The sequence below is a fragment of the Hemitrygon akajei genome, chromosome 9 (assembly GCF_048418815.1).
Source record: "Hemitrygon akajei chromosome 9, sHemAka1.3, whole genome shotgun sequence".
Taxonomy (NCBI): Eukaryota; Metazoa; Chordata; class Chondrichthyes; order Myliobatiformes; family Dasyatidae; genus Hemitrygon; species Hemitrygon akajei.
The window spans coordinates 108,630,142-108,645,714 of record NC_133132.1 but is presented as its reverse complement, the minus strand read 5'-3'; the positions used below and the strand labels follow the sequence as shown (position 1 = coordinate 108,645,714).

The 15,573-nt window shown below is 40.9% G+C and overlaps 1 protein-coding gene and 1 long non-coding RNA gene across 2 annotated transcripts in view; both read left to right on the top strand.

The window, feature by feature from the left end:
• Positions 1–15,573, top strand: part of LOC140733433 (CUB and sushi domain-containing protein 1-like) — a 2,013,313-nt gene that overhangs the window by 8,820 nt on the left and 1,988,920 nt on the right. The gene's annotated exons all lie outside the window — the stretch shown is intronic.
• LOC140733434 (uncharacterized) lies at positions 2,414–6,644 on the top strand. The gene is made up of 3 exons (XR_012100285.1): positions 2,414–2,548; positions 3,175–3,270; positions 5,479–6,644. It is a non-coding gene; the product is annotated as an uncharacterized lncRNA (long non-coding RNA).

Sequence of the window (15,573 nt, the reverse complement as noted above, 5' to 3'; positions counted from 1 at the left end):
TAAAGTGGATTTCAATCCTTTTGTTCTGATTAATAGCAATTATCACCATGTATTAATTCCATCCTCACAAAGTTCTGCTTAATAGTTCAGGAGGAGGAGACTCAATTCTTTCTTTCAGTTCACTGTTCCAAACAAACTTAGGCCAAAATGTTTTTAAATTAGCACGGATGAATTTGTGGGAGGAGAGAGGCAGGTGGGAAGTAAGGGAATACTTTTGTTTAATTGAAGTCCTTACACAGACCTCACATTCAGACAATTTTTTGAAAGTTTGGGCTATCCTACCTTTTCGTATTGGGGTAGCCTCAGATTTGAAAAACATCTATTTAGAACAGAGATAAGGAAGAATTTCTTTAGCCAGAGAGTGGTGAATCTGTGGAATTCATTGACGCAAGTGGTTGTAGAGGCCATGTCATTGAGTATATTTAAAACGGAGGTTGATAGTCAAAGTGTCTAAGGAGAATGGGGTTGAGAGGGATAATAAATCAGAGCAAACTTTATGGGCTAAGTGACCTAATCCTGCTCGAATGTCTTTCACTGATCAGAGGAGCAGTTTACAAACTGAGTTTCATATTGGCAGTCAATCCATTATTTCATCTCCGAAGGATGCAATGCATGTTTAAGTTTTCTGAATTTGCCAGTCTTGCCAGTGTCAGATTTCCGGTGTAGAATGTGTGTTAGCGACAACTTTGGGCACTTAATTTCATGCCTGGGAAAGGACATGATGATAACAAATTCCTCATCCTTGCAAACTTAAAAGCTTGTATGATCTTACACATTCCCAGACTGCTTCAGAAAAAAAAGATCAGTTTGTTAACAGTGCTAAATCCTCGCATACAGAGTGCATTCAGATATTATTGCTCACAAATTAAGGATTATGAAAATGCCCACACAGGTGCATGATGAGATAAGAACTTCTCCCTTCATTCATAGAACTAATAAGCTTTTATAAGTCCAGTGATATAACTTTTTTGTGTTCATGGTCTTACTTAGAATACTGTAAAAGAACAAGGACGTTTGGATTTGACTGTACTAGGAGAAGGGCCAGTTTTTTGTGGAATTTTGCTTGGTGAAATATTCACACTGAAATATTATTGCCATATGGTTTTTGCTTTATGCAATAATGTATAATATTTGAGCAGTTTTACCAGTTTGCCAAAGATAAGTATGCAATTTCACAAAGTTTGCAAATATAAATTTCTATTTCATAATGCATGAAAAGAAAGGACGAACTTTCATGTCAATGTTTAAACACTGGTTAGCCATGAGAGAGTGCCGATAAATTCCTTTCTCCCTTACCCCTTTCTCTCTTCACTGTTTCTCTCAGCCCTAGTCGCTGGCATATGTACAGAACAGTACAATGCAGCACATGAACTTCCGCTCACAATGTTGTGCCAACTTTTTAACCTACAATAAGATAAATTCAACCCTTCCCTCCCACATTATCTTACCACCACCCCTGGCAGCATGTTCCACACACCCACCAGTCTTTGTGTAAACAACACACCTCTCATATTCCCCTTATTCTTTCCTCCAATCACCCTAAAATTATGCTCCCCTTATTAACCAATTTTATTTTTGGAGAAAGTCTTTGGCTATCCACTTATCCTCTTGTACACTTCTATCAAATCACCCCTCATCCGCCATTTCTCCCCAGCTCACTCAACCTATCCTCATAAGATATGTTTTCTGGACAGGTAGCATCCTGGTAAATCTCCTCTGTTCATGAAATTGAAAAAGCCAGTGATGTCCTTCTCCAAGAACGTGCCTGGATTACCCATGCAATATGGTGTACTAATTTTAATCAGGGTATGATAGGTTTCTGAAACCTGACTGAGGTTACTTAATGATACCAGCACATTTCAGATACAGTGATCTTGATGCACTTATCTGTTGTGACAATTAGGAGTTAGGAACGAGGAATACAACTTGCTGCTTCTTGATAATGTTATTTAGAGTTGATAGAACAAAGAGAACAGGAACAGGATGGTCACTGCTACTTGATTGTACCTAGCACAAAACAGCAAAGTTCATACCTAAAGATAAGAAGATCCCATCGATAACAATCCAATTAGAATATACGTAATCAGTGCAACAATCAAAATAAGCCAATGAGAAAACACTCATCCCCATAATGGAAGAATAAAGACATTTACAGAATTATACTTTATATTGTCACTTGAGGCATATTAAATTGTTATGTATATAAAGGCTACTTAAAAGATAAGCTGATAATTGTTAAACTGTTAAGAAAATGACAATTAAACAATTGGATCCAACACTTGTTTTGCAGGACATTAGATAGCTGAGATATTTGCTTGATTCTAATTTTCCCTTCTATTTTGTGAGTGACAATTTGATCAAATCATCTCCTCCTTTGACCTGGCATTTGAAATAAGACTGAAATTTCTTTGGTGAGGAGCATAGCCTGGAGAAATAGGCGAAATACTGGAGGAACTCAGCAAGACAGGCAGCATCTATGGAGAGGAATGAACAGTCAATGTTTCAGGCCGTGACCCTTCATCAGGAAGCAGGAGTAGCTGGTTATCTGGTGAGGCTCAGTCTCTTATCAGCCTGATTACTTAAAGAACTGAACACTACCTCTATTTTTCCCCTCTCATTTTGTACTATTAATTTACAGTAAATATACAGTGTATATAATTCTATAGAACTATATATATTTCTTATTGTAATTTATCTATATTTTATATATTGCACTGTACTGCTGCCACAAAACAACAATTTCACTATTTATGGCAATGATAATTTTGGCGCCAAGGTAGTGTAGTGGTTGGAGAGATGCTATTACAGCTCTTGGTGTTAGAGTTCATAGTTCAATTCCAATGCCATCTGTAAGGAGTTTGTACGTTCCTCCCCATGAATGCATGGGTTTTCTGTGGGTGCTCCAGTTTCCTCCCATATTCCAAAGACATATAGTTAACGTATAGATTAAGCGAGGGTTAAATAGGTGGGTTTTTGGATTCATTGTGCTGGAAGAACCTATTCTGCACTGTATCTCTAAATAAAATAAAATAATAAATCTGATTCTGAATCTGACATTTAAAGTGCTGTGTTTGCTCCTGAGTGCATTAAGGCAGTAGGGGTCTATTACCCATCTGCCAGTCTGTATGTGTCAGTCTAACTTGTGTCTCCAAGAATCCATTTCCTCCTCTATAGCATCAGAAATAATCTGGCCTCGATGCATTGCTGATGAGAGTCACCGGCAAAGATATTTTTAGAGGATACCACATCAGCCTCAGTTGGGGACCAAAGGTATAGAACTAAATTTGAATTATGAAATGTGTCAGCAAGCTTTCTGTTTGGGATAGTCTGCATAAATAATGTCAACACTGAAGACTATTGATATAAAATTTCAAACAGCTTGTCAGATATTCTTTTTTGATTGGTTTGCCTCTGGTAAAGACCATAAGACTACAAGCATAGGAGCAGAATTAGGCCGTTCAACCCATCGAATCTGCTCCGCGGTTCCATCATAGCTGATTTATTATCCCTCTCAACCCCATTCTTCTGCTTTCTCCCTGTATCCTTTGATATCCCTATTAATCAAGAACTTAGCAATCTCTGCTTTAAGTATACTCAATGACTTGTCCTTTACAGCTGTCTGTGGCAGTGAATCCCACAGACTCATCACCCTCTGGCTAAAGAAGTTCCTCCTCATGTCCTTGTATTCCGCGGTTGTGCCTTTTGGTCCCAGACTCTCCCAATATAGGAATCCTCTCTTATTCATTCTATATAGGCCGTTCAATACTTGATAGGTTTCAATGAGATCCCTCCTCATTCTTCCAAACTCCAAAGAATATAGGCTCAGAGCCCCAAACACTCCTCATATGTTAACCCTTTCATTCCCGGGATCATTCTCATGATCCCTCTCATTGTTATTGCTCATTGTGAATTGCTCCCTTTTTGGACCGCTTCTTTGTGTGTGTAGGGCATACCCAGATAACTTTCCACATTGTTGGACAACTGTCAGTGTTGTACTCGGACAGCACAGGTGAAGGTCCGGCTAATTCTGGGGCACAGACCTTCAAACAACCAATAGAACAGTACATGTTCCCAAAGCTTTCATTCTGTATCCAATGCCCATAGTTGTTTCTTGACGTTTCATAGAGTAATTGAATCACTGCATCATGCAGCACATAAACAGACCCTTTGGCCCATCTAGTCCATGCCAACCAGGATTCCCATCCAAGCTAGTTCCATTTGCCCATGTTTGACTCATTTCTCTCTAAACCTTTTGTATCCATGTAGCCCTCCAAGTGCTTTTTAAATGTTGTTAATGTACCTTCCTCAACCACTTCCTCTGGCAGTTTATTCCATGTACTGACTACACTCTGGGTGAAAAGGCTGCCTCTCAGATTCACGCTAAATCTCTCCCTTCTCTCCTCAAACCTACGTCCCCAATTCTTGATTCCCCAAACCTGGGAAAAAGACTGTGAGTATTGACCCTATCTATGTTCTTCATAAGTTATACAGCTCAAAGCATCACTCCTCAGTCTTCTACACTTCAAGGAATAAAGTATAGAAAGCCTGCCCAAACCCTCTCCATAACTTAGTCTCCCGAGTCCCAGCAACATCCTTGTAGATCTCCTCTGCACTCTTTTGAGATTCATGCTATCTTTTCTTCAACACAGTGACCAAAACTGAACACAATATTAAAAATGCAGCCTCACCAATCACTTGGGCATCTGCAACATCATGTCCTGGACTGATAAAGGCCAGTGTCACAAAAGCTCTCTTCACCATTCTGTCTACTCGTGCCACCAGCCTATCTGCCATTTCATGGCTGAGGATTGTCACCCGTTGTTTCTCTTTGGATGAAACGATGGTGAATCCATGGGTCCAATGGCCTGGTCTGATCACAGTTGGGAGTGGTCTGAATAATTGTCTGTGAGCTTCATTTTAAGATGCTGCTTGACCTGCTCAGTTCCTTCAGCATGTGTGTGTTGCTCTGGATTTCCAGAACTTGCAAAATCTCTTGCAACTATGAAGCACTTTGAGAAGAGGAAACTGTCAGTCATCTTGTGTACAGACACTCCTGTGTCTACCATCACTTTATGGACATGCAATCAATCTACATATATAAGCTATCTTACGCATTGAAATTTATTGTGTTTTTTATGATGGTGCTCTTCATCTATTGTGTTTTTTTGTGCTGCATCAGATTCAGAGCAATGATTATATCATTCTTTTCATTTGTGTAGTGGAAATGACATAAAACAATCGTGAATCCTGAATCTGTGTTGTTCTGCCAAGCTTCGTGGGCATGCTATTTTGGCACTAGAATGTGTGGCAATGCTTGAGGGGTGCCCCATTTGTGTGTGTTTGTAGTTAATGTAAACAATGCATTTCCCTGTATGTTTTGATATACATGTCAAAAATTAATCTAAATCTGAATCTCTAATGTCCAGAGAAAGAGACAGAATATCTTTACAGGTTACTTTTTGTTTTCTCTTCTCAAAGTGCTTCACAGTTGCAAGAGATTCTGCAGATGCTGGATATCCAGAGCAACACACACAAAACTTATCACAATCCTCATTTGTAGAGATGATGGAAAGGCGTTGGATTACCAGGAGCCGAGTCACTTACCACAAAATGCCCAGCCTGTGACTTGTTCCTACAGTCACAGTACTTCTTTGTATTGTGCCTAATTTCACTCACCTCAACTCTGAACTGATTCTACAACTTATGGGCTCACTTTCAAGGACTCTACAACTCATGTTCTCAGTATTATTTGTTACATAATTTTTTTTTATTTTCACAGTTTGTTTTCTTTTGCACAATGGTTGTTTGTCAGTTGTAGTTTGTGTGTAGCTCTTAATTGATTCTATTGTATTTCTTTGTTCTACTGTGAACGCCTGAAATAAATGAACGTTAGGGTAGTACATGGGGACACTTATGTATTTTGATAATAAATTTACTTTGAACCGAGTCTGACCCAGTTGAGTTTTTGGCCAATGGTGGCTGCTCAGGATGTAAACTCAGTGATAGTCATGTCATGGGATGTTGAGGGTAGTTGTAAAGGATCCTTGCTATTGGAGGCAGATACTACATGGCACTCCTGTGGTGCAGATATTGCCCAATCCTGTATGTTGTCCATGTCCAGCTGCTCATGATTATGGGCTACTCCATTTTTGAAGGTGCCGTAACTAGAATTGAGCAATGTGGATCCATCAGCAAACATTCCCACTTCTAATGTTGTGGTGGATGGAGAGTCATCACTGAAGCAGCTGAAGATAGTCAGGCTGATGGCCCAGCCATGAAGAACTCAAACTGTGATGACCAGATTCTGACCGTCCGTCATATCAATACCTTTCATAATTCTCTAAACCTCTATCAGGTCTTCCCTCAGCTTCTGCCACTCTAGAGAAAATGACCCAAGTTTGTCCAACATCTCCTTAGCTCATACCCTCTAATCCAGGCAGCATCCTGGTGAAATTGTTTTGCACCTACTCCAAAGCCTCCACATCCTTCCTGTAATGGGGTGACCAGCGCTGCACACATTACTCAGAGTGCAGCCTAACCAGTTTTATAAAGTTGCAGCGTGGCCTCCTGACTCTTGTACACAATGAATACCAGTGTGTCATCTGCCTTTTTTACCAACCTGTCTACTTGTGCGGTCACTATTGTGTGAGTCTGTACCTCATGATCCCTCTGTATATTTACGCTGCCAAATATCCTATGATTAAATGCATTTTGCTCATTATATTTGACCTCCATGCCTAGATGAATTGCACTTCACCATTAAAACAGAGATTTTACCTGCTGATTTGAGTAGAACTTGACCCACTTTTTGGAAAGAGGTGGGTCAAATACCAGTCCTTCTCAGGACTCACCAGAGTCAGCAGCAAGTGTGGCTTTAGGTTTCAGGATTTTAGGCTGTTGTATATGCCATTCAGTTTGTATACCCCAGGGGAGACAGGGGCTGAGCTGACAGGCCTCTTCATCCAAACACTTTCCAGCATGGGTCACTGGGTGGCAGTAGTGAGTAAGCCGCTCTCTGAATTCTGCCACACATAAGCAGACCGGATGGAGACGGGGGTTAAAACTGAAGATTTCTGGTTTGTAAACTAAACCTCCCTGAAGGCCAAAGTCTTTCCTCTGCCAGTCAGCTGGGATTAACTTGATTCAGAAATCATTAGCATTTTTGGCATGTGACAAACTTTATGGTTTTAATATTGCTGGTGAGTAAATTCTAAGGCCAATTCAAGGTGCTGTGAAGATACAGGGAGCTACTTATTTTTAACTGAATCGTATAGTGTGGATATATTATTGAATTAGACCATTCAGCCCATCTTGTCCATGCCAAACAATGGGAACCCATTCCAATGAACAGAAAACCTACAATTGATAAGTTCAAATTCAAGTTTTTTGTTATCTGGCTATACATATATACAAACAAATAAACCATGGTACACCCACAGGACATAACACACAGCACGTAAGCCAGTATGTTATCATAAATAAATAAATAAACTGTAATTCAAAATGCATTCAGTGCAGGGAAAAATAAACAATACAGTGTACCATAAACAGCTCACTGCCTGGTGATGAGAAATCAGAGGTGGCAGGGTATTCATTAATCTCACAGCCTGCAGGAAGAAGCTATTACACAGTCTGGCAGTTCTAATCCTGATGCTCCAGTATCTCCATCCTGACAGTAGTATGTCAAAGAGATTGTGGGGATCCTCAACAACTACGTCTGCAATGCCCCTGGTACACAGGGGGAATAATAGAAGGAAGGGAGACACCAATGATTGGTGGATACAGCCCATCCCATTACAAGAAAATCTCTCTCCACTATTGAACACATTTTCATGGAGCATGAGCACAAGAATGCAGTATCTATCACACAGGATCACCATGATCCAAGCCATGCTCTCCTCTTGCTCCTAACATCGGGCAGGAGGTACAAGAGACTTAGATCCTTCACCACCAGGTTCAGGAACAGTTATTACCTGACAACCAACAGAGTTCTGAACTGGCGTGGACAACTTCACCCAACTCAACTCCGAACTGATTCCACAAACTATGGACTCATTTTCAAGGACTCTGCAACTCATGTTCTCAGTATTAACTGCTCACTTATCTATTTATTTATCTATCCATTATTTATTTATTGTTTTATTTTTGGCATTTGTACAGCTTGTTTTATTTTGCAAATTGGTTGTTTCTCAGTGCTTGTGTGCAGTGTTCCAATGATTCTATTGTATTTCTTGATTTTCTGCTGAATGCCTGCAAGAAAATGAATCTTGTGGTAATACATGGTGACATACTTATATTTTGATAATATATTTACTTTGAACTTTTTGAACTTTGAATCCCATATTCTTGTACATGGCCCAAGGCCATCATTGTCTAAGTCATTTACTGTAAATGTTTGCTGAGATGCATCTTCAATACTCTGTTTCCAACACTCTCTTCAGGAGTATGTTCAAGAAACTCATCACTATCTGGGTGAAAAAAGGTAGTCCTCAAATCTCCTCTAAATTTCTTACCTCTTATCCTCAATCTATGTTCCCTGGTTATATGCTTATTAGAAAAGGGATTTTTTTTGCAGTTTACTCTATCAAGAATCAACGATCAAGGAAGAACTTTATTCTCCATATACCTTTACATGCATTAGGAATTTGCTGTGTTGTATTGGTCATGGTGTGTCTGATATGCAACAAAAACAACATTCAACAATTCTAAAGAAAAGAGGATTAAAAAGTTATATAGAATAAAGTTAGAGGTTAAAGTATGGATATGAAATAAAATGTGCATAAATACATAAATACTAGCATGTACTTACAATATAAATAACATTATAAAAATAGTTTTAAGTGTTTACAGACTGATGTAATAAATAGAGAGAGGTGGGGGATAACTAAAAGGTTTATCAGATTAACTGCCTGGGGAAGAAAACATTAAGATGGTGTGATGATTTTGTTTTAACAGCCCTATATAACCCCCATATACCATTAGATGTCTCAATCATTTCTCCTCTTCTACCTCGAGGTAGAACAGACCCAGCCCCTCCAGTCTCTCCTCAGAAATAAAATGTTCCACCCCAGGCAATATCCCAGTGAATATCCTCTTCTCTTGCAGCTCTTTAGCACTATTGCATCCTTCCTACAGTGTGGTGACCAGAATTGTGCCCAGTACACCAGCTGAGGTCTGACCAACATTTCATGAAGTTAAAGCATAACCTCTCTGCTCTTGTCTTCGTTTCTCTGACGAATGAAGGCCAGCAACATTCATGCATTCTTAACCTCATTATTCACCTCTGTTGTCACCTTCAAGAATCTTTGCACTTGCACAGCATGGCTCCTCTATTCAACATGTACAAACAAGCTGGAGGAACTCAGCAGGTTGGGCAGCATCCATTGAAATGAGCGGTCAACGTTTCGGGCCGAGACCCTTCGTCAGGACTGAAGAAGGAGGGGGCAGGGGTTCCATAAAGAAGGTGGGGGGAAGGTAGAAAACCAATCAGAGGAAAGATCAAAGGGTAGGGGAGGGGAAGCAAGGAGGGGATAGGCTGGAGAGGTGAAGAAGGAATCTAAGGGAAAAGCACTATGGGTAGTAGAAGAAGGCAGAATCATGAGAGAGGTGATAGGCAGCTAGAAGAGGAGACAGAGTGAAAGTGGGATGGGGGAAGGGAGAGGGAAGGAATTACTGGAAGTTGGAGAATTCGACGTTCATACCAAGGGGCTGGAGACTACCCAGACGGTAGATGAGATGTTGTTCCTCCAACCTGAGTTTGGCCTCATCATGGCAGTAGAGGAGGCCATGTATGGACATATCCGAATGGGAATGTGAAGCAGAGTTGAAGTGAGTGGCAACTGGGAAATCCTGTCTGTTGTGGCAGATGGAGCGGAGGTGCTCGATGAAGCGGTCCCCCCAATCTACGTCGTGTTTCGCCAATGAAGAGGAGGCCGCACCGGGAGCACCGGATGCAATAGATTACCCCAACAGACTCACAAGTAAAGTGTTAACTCACCTGGAAGGACTGTTTGGGGCCCTGATTGGTGGTAAGAGAGAAAGTGTAGGGACAGGTGTAGCACTTACGCTTGCGGGGATAATGGTGGTAAGAGAGGAGGTGTAGGGACAGGTGATTCCTTCTTCACCTCTCCTGCCTATCCCCCCCCCCGCTTCCCCTCCCCCACCCCTTGATCTTTCCTCTGATTGGTTTTCCACCCTCCTCCCACCTTCTTTATGGGGCCCCTGCACCCTCCTTCTTCAGTCCTGACGAAGGGTCTCAGCCCGAAACATTGACTGCTCATTTCAACGGATGCTGCCTGACCTGCTGAGTTCATCCAGCTTGTTTGTACGTGTTGATTTGACCACAGCATCTGCAGTGTACTTTGTGCTGGCTCCTCTATTGTTGGAGTCCTGGCCTTTTGTTGGTACTTATGTAGACATATTGCATGGTAATAGGTCCTTCCAGACCAATGACCTCACACTGCTCTATTGCACCCCGTGACCAATTAAACTACTAACCAACATGTCCTTGGAATGTGGAAGGAAACCAGAGCACCCGGAGGAAATTCACGGAATCATGGGGAGAACTTACAGACTCCTTATAGACAGTGGTGGGAATTGAACCCCAATTGCTGGCACCATAACTGCGTTACACTAACTATCGTGTTGCCTGGCCCATGTCCAAACCTCATTATCACCTCACACTTAATCAGCTTTGAACATTGTCTTCCAGTTCTCAAACCATTTCAGTCTAAGATCTCTGTCCACACTGCGAACAGCTCCACCAATCTTAGTGTTCATCTGCAAATTTACCACATCTCCTACATCCACACCCAGAACATTGACATTTCAACCTTCAAGGGACTCAGCACCAATCAACGTGGAAAACCACTCATCACAGGCAGCCCTCCCCATTACCCTCTGTCTTCTGTTGCCAAAATAATGATTATTAGGATTATTCCATCCTTTCTCTTTTGAAGTTGTATCTAATTATAGTGGACCACACTGCTAGTTCTTGGAATATCTCCGCTCACTCTTTCAGTTAAGTGGCTGAACTTAAAAGGAGAATAACACACATTAAACTGCACAGGCTGAGATAAATTGCACCATTGTGTTCCAGAATAAAGATGATCAATCAGTGTTATATACCTGATAACAAATATCTTAGCAACATGTTTTCAGTTATCCTTCCCTGACAATATTAGACAAAATTATAATTTGTGAATTATTCTCACTTAAAAAAGATATACATCAGGATGTGAAAATATGAAAAATGTGCTTTGAATGTGACATGATTCAGTGAGAGGATGTTAGTAAACTTTAAATCCGAAATTTAGAATCAAAAATAGGTTCATCATCTCTGACATACGTCATGGAATTTATTGTTTTACGACAGCAGTACTGTACAATACATAAAATATAAATTATACCATAAATTTAAATTACTATATATATGTAGTGTGTGTGTGTGTGTGTGTGTGTGTGTGTATATATATATATATATACACACACACTATATATAAAGATCTACATAAATAGTGTAGAAAGAGTGAAGTAGTGTTCATGGGTTCATGGACCATTCAGAAATTTGATGACAGAGGGGAAGAAGCTGTTCCTAAAATTTTGAGTATGTGTCTTCATGCTCCTGTATCTCTCCTCTGATGGTAGTAATGAGTAGAGGCCATGTTCTTCTTAAGGCATCACCTTTTGAAGATGTCCTTAATGGCAGGGAGGCTAGTGCCCATGTGGAACTGGATGAGTTTACAACCCTCTGCAGCTTTTTCTGATCATGTGCATTGGTGCCTCCATACCAGATGGAGATGCTCTCCCCTGTATATATGTAGAAACTTGCTAGAGTTTTTGGTGACATACCAAATCTCCTAAAACCAGATGTGACTGCAGTACAATGTAAAAAAATCTGCGGAGGAACTCAATGGGTTGAGCAGCATCTGTGGTTGGGGGGGGGGGGGACAAGGAATTGTTGATGTTTTGGGTCAAAAGCCTGGATCATGGCTGAAGATACAAGACTCTGCCTGAAACATTGACAATGTCTTCCCCTTCCACAGATGCTGGAACAGGGGAATAGGTTGAAGAGGTTAACTTTTTTTTTCCCTTGAGCATAGCAGGTTGAGGGGAGATTTGATAGAGGTATACAAAATTATGAGGGTATATATAGAAAGGGTAAATGCAAGCCGGTTTTTTCTTCCGAGATTGGGTGAGATTAGATCTAGAGGTCATAGGTTAAGGGTGAAAGGTGAAATATTTAAGGGGACCTTGAGACTGAACTTCGTCATTCAGAGGTGGTGAGAGTGTGGAATGAGCTGCCAGTGGAAGTGGTTGATGCAGGTTGCAGAGGGAGCGACAGAGGCCCAGGATTTGGAGCTTTATGGTCAGAACTGTAGGAATGATTGTGTTTAACGCTGAGCTGTAGTCAATAAGGAGTATCCTGACATAGATATTAGTATTGTCCACGTGATCCAAGGACATGTGAAGAGCCAGTGAGATTGCATCTGCCGTAGACATATTGTGGCAAAAGGCAAATTGCAGTGTGTCTGGGCCCTTGCTGAGACAGGAGCTAATTCGAGCCAGAACCAACCTCTCAAAGCACTTCATCATAGCAAATGTGAGTGCTACTGGATGATAGCCATTAAGGCAGCTCACCCTGCTCTTCTTGGGAACTGGTATGATTGTTGCCCTTTTGAGGTGGGAGCTTCTGACTGTAGCAATGAGAGAGTGAAAATGCCTTTGATCGGTTGGTTGGTGCAGGTTTTCAGATCCCTACCAGGTACTCCATTGAGGTTACTCAGGGATCACTTTATCAGGTGGTCCTGTATCTAACAAAGCGGGCAGTGTGTACGTTCATGCTCCTCTGCTGTTGAAGCCCGTTCATTTGGAGGTTTCACCTGTTGTATGTGCAGAGCTGCTCTTCCATGCACCACTATTGTAATGCATGGTTATTTGAGTTACTGTCACCATCCTGTCAGCTTGCATCACTCTGTCCACTCTCCTCTGGCCTCTCTCATTAACATTTTCCCACAAAACAGCCGCTCACTAGATGTTTATTTGTTTTTTGCACCATCCCCTGTAAATTCTGGAGACTGTTACATGTGAAAATCCCAAGAGATCATCAGTTTCTGAGATACTCAAACCGCCCTCTGGCACCAACAATCATCCCACGGTCAAAGTCACTCAGATCATAGTTCTTCCCCATTCTGATGTTTGACCTGAACAACAACTAAACCTCTTGACTATGTCTGCTGGGTTTTATGCATTGATTTGCTGCCATATGATTAGTTGATTAGATATTTGTATGAATGCGAAGGTGTACAGGTATACCTAATAAAGTGGCCATTGAGCGTATACCACCTGTGGTAAAGAGTTTTCAATTATGCCTTTCAAGATTATATGCATTTGAACGATTATAATTGCGGCCACAACTGATGCTCCTTTCATAAGGAGGCAGGCTTGGACTTTCTGAAATGGAAATTAATCTTGATGAGCTTAATGGAGAGCAGAGAGGAGATCTTAGTGGAGTGGGAATAAAGAAAGTGAGCCTTGGTGGTGGAGTCCAGCTGGTATGCAGAATTCTCATTAACCTATTCTAATTACTCTCCATGTGGTCTTTCCAGCAATAATGAGATCTAGGTGTTATTAGGTTCACATGGATTGTCTTAAACACAAGAGGTTCAGCAGATGCTGGAAATCCAGAGCAACACATACAAAATGCTGGAGGAACTCAGCAGGTCAGGCAACATCTATGGAGTAAGATAAACTGTCAACCATTCATTTTGAGTTCTGATGAAAGGCCTTGGGCCAAAACATCTACTGTTTATTGCCTTTCATAAATGCTGCCTGACCTGCTCAGTTGCTCCACCGTTTTGTGAGTTCTATGTGGAGAGTCATTTCTGAATTTACAAGCTTGATAAATCACTTGATATTTGATTGAGGTAACACATCTAATTGAGATTGCAGCCAACATCTATAAGTCAGAGAATAAAGTTGAGTTGTAGTTGAATTCCTTTAAGAGTTTTCTTGTGCATTACTTTGGTGTATTTACGCCAGGATGGTATGTATGAATAAGGCTAAAAGGGTGTTGAGATTTCACTGTTACATTTTCACTCAACATCTTCTGATAACTCCAGATGGATCCAGAAGATCAGTCAATGTACTGTTACTTCAACATTATGTTTAAAAGCTATCACAGTCTCTGGAGGTTCAGTGACAATGGTTAAAAAATCTACTTAAAACTGCAGATTTAAAGGCTAGACATACTTGGGTTGTTCTCCCTGGAGCATCAGAGGCTGAGAGGAGACATGATAGAGGTTTTTCAAATTCTGAGAGGCATAGATATACTAGACAGTCTGAATCTGCTCCCCAGAGTGGAAATGTCAAACACATGAGGACATGCTTTTACGGTTAGAGGGGGGACATTTAAAGGCGGCATGAAGCGCAAGGTTTTTATGCAGAGAGTGGTAGCTGCCTGGAATGAGTTACCAGTGGTAATAGTGAAAGCAGGCAGTTTGATAGAGTTTAAAAGGATTTTACATAGACACATGAATACAAAGGATATGGAGAGATATGGATAATACACAGGAGAAAGACATTTATTATAAATTGGCATCAAATCAGCATAACATTGTGGGCCGAATGGCCTGTCCATTCTGTGTTCATTTAATTGTATATTATAATTGTATAATTGGATGTATAATTGCTCATACATCCTTATCATTTACACACAACAACAATCCTATCTTTAAAAAAATCACCTAATATTAATCCGACCGACAACATTGTCAGTGGAAGAGCAGTTCACAGAATATATGTTTTCTGTCAAATCTTATTGGAGAAGAAAGGGTGGGCAATTATTCTTACATTAATCCTTTCTCAGATGGTAGAGAGGAGAGGAAAATATGTCATGCAGCTCTTTCATTCTTTGCTCAATATCAACAAACTATTTAATCTCAGCCTCAGAACAGTGGATGTAACGGAATGTTGGAGCAGTCCCTTCAACATTATTGGCGGATTTAATTGCATTCATGACATGATCATGACAATTATCTGTAAACCTTTGGAGTTTATTTCTTGACATTGAAGGCATTCACAATCTGAATAAGGTTTATTATCACTGACATATGACATGAAATATTTTGTTTTATGGCAGCAGGACAGTGCAATCCATAAACTATACTATAAATTGCTATAGGAAATATTCGATGATGACTTGATGGCTGGTTCTTCAGTTGTGAGGATCAGAAGGGAAAACTCCATCTCTGTAGGACTTTTCATTCTGCCTGTGAGGCGTAGGTTTATAGTGAGGATCAGTGCACATGGACCAATTACACTCTTTAGGTTGGGGAACGTTCCACATGGCACAGCGAGCTGTGCTGACAGCAGCAACTACAAGGCTGTAGGTTGAGTATTGGAGTTTTCCTCCTCCTAGACAGACTGCCTGGCAAGGCTAATGAGTCCCATCTACCCCGATTTGGAATCGGAGTTGTCCTTCTAGGCTGGTTGCCAGCCAAGGCTGATGAGCCCAGCCTGCCTGTCCAGTTATACCGCTGGACTCTTGGTTGTGCCATGACATAGTAAACTCAG